Source organism: Gadus chalcogrammus, chromosome 10 (genome assembly GCF_026213295.1).
Source record: "Gadus chalcogrammus isolate NIFS_2021 chromosome 10, NIFS_Gcha_1.0, whole genome shotgun sequence".
In the NCBI taxonomy this organism is placed as follows: Eukaryota; Metazoa; Chordata; class Actinopteri; order Gadiformes; family Gadidae; genus Gadus; species Gadus chalcogrammus.
The window spans coordinates 6,190,049-6,192,089 of NC_079421.1; positions in this window are offsets into that span (position 1 = coordinate 6,190,049).

Genomic DNA, 2,041 nt, shown 5'->3' on the forward strand with positions numbered 1-2,041 from the left:
CAAAAGTGGCTTGACCTGGGGAATGCGGCACCTGTAGCCCATTTCCTGCACACGCCTGTGCACGGTGGCTCTGGATGTTTCTACTCCAGACTCAGTCCACTGCTTCCGCAGGTCCCCCAAGGTCTGGAATCGGCCCTTCTCCACAATCTTCCTCAGGGTCCGGTCACCTCTTCTCGTTGTGCAGCGTTTTCTGCCACACTTTTTCCTTCCCACAGACTTCCCACTGAGGTGCCTTGATACGGCACTCTGGGAACAGCCTATTCGTTCAGAAATTTCTTTCTGTGTCTTACCCTCTTGCTTGAGGGTGTCAATGATGGCCTTCTGGACAGCAGTCAGGTCGGCAGTCTTACCCATGATTGCGGTTTTGAGTAATGAACCAGGCTGGGAGTTTTTAAAAGCCTCAGGAATCTTTTGCAGGTGTTTAGAGTTAATTCGTTGATTCAGATGATTAGGTTAATAGCTTGTTTAGAGAACCTTTTCATGATATGCTAGTTTTTTGAGATAGGAATTTTGGGTTTTCATGAGCTGTATGCCAAAATCATCAGTATTAAAACAATAAAAGACCTGAAATATTTCAGTTGGTGTGCAATGAATCTAAAATATATGAAAGTTTAATTTTTATCATTACATTATGGAAAATAATGAACTTTATCACAATATGCTAATTTTTTGAGAAGGACCTGTACAAGAGTACCTTGTTGCACTTGGAAAATCATTCTGGGATCGGCTTAGCTCAGGAGGTAGAGCAGTTGTCTTGTTTCCGAAAGGTTGCTAGTTCGATCCCCAGCTCCTCTTAGCTGAGCGTTGATGTGTCTGTGAGCAAGACACTTAACCCTAACTGCTGACAAGCTGGCTGTAGCCTTGCATGGTTGACTCTGCCTTCGGTGTGTCAATGTGTGTATTAACTTATGTAAGTCACTTTTGATTAAAGCGTCTGCTAAATGACCTAATTGTAATTGGTATTCTGTAAAATTCTATATATAGGTCTAGACTGGATGATGAATACAGCGGTGTATCCCATGCTGCTAAATAGTAGGAGGTATGATTGCATCATTTAAGAAATAGCTGCTAATGTACTTCAGATTTGTGACTTGACATTCTAATTCAATTGGGCACACCGTTCTGTTCAAACTAGGTTGGAACACTTCCAAGCTGAGTTTGACGGGTAATATTATGTATGCGGAACCAAATTCGTCGGGGAACGTTTCCACGGACCCGCACTTTTGCAACACAGCTGGTCGCCTGCCTCAAATTTTCTATGCGGTTGTGTTAGGGCGCTTGATGCTTTTTGAAGAGCAGAGATGTGGTCCTTTTTTGCAAGGGATCCAGTCAAAGACTTTGCTTATGAAATTCTACCAGACACCCACGAATCGTCCGGACTATGGACGCTTCATCGGGGTAAACGAAAGGTAAAGCATAGGCGGGAGTGTCGCTGTTAGATGCCGTCTAGCTAGCTACTCTAGCGGTAGCCCGTTCCTCTTGCGGAGGCCTTTCTGCTCTACAACGTTCCTCTTGTGTCATGGCTCTACGTTATCTGCACCGTTTTTCCCATAGTTTGGTGCCAAGGAATATCCATTTTTAGTCATATTGGCACGATGTGAGCCGTAGATGAGAGCCGTTTGGTGGTCTGTCAACACCCCAGCAGAGTTCTTGTTTATGCCAACGGGTGGACAGGACACGTATGAGCCGCCACGTCACACCCTGTCATCGTTAGATTAAACGAATTGCATGAAACGGTAGCTATCTTAAGATCGTGACTTGTGTGCCTTTTTTTTTTAATATTGATATTAATTACGTCTACCACCATTTCTCAGGGGTGTCAATCACGCAGTCGCATTGCTTGGCCCCTATGTGGGCGCCTTAAGCAAAGCGAGCATCACTGCTGTGGTCCTTTTCTCAGAAAACTATTTTGACAGGTATTCACCCAATGTCAATAAAATGTATGCCCTGTACTAACCTTTTTGATTCTAAACTTGTAATCTTCTATCCACGCTTAACTGGTACATTGAGCGTTTGCTTTGCAGTCTCATGTGCCATCTTC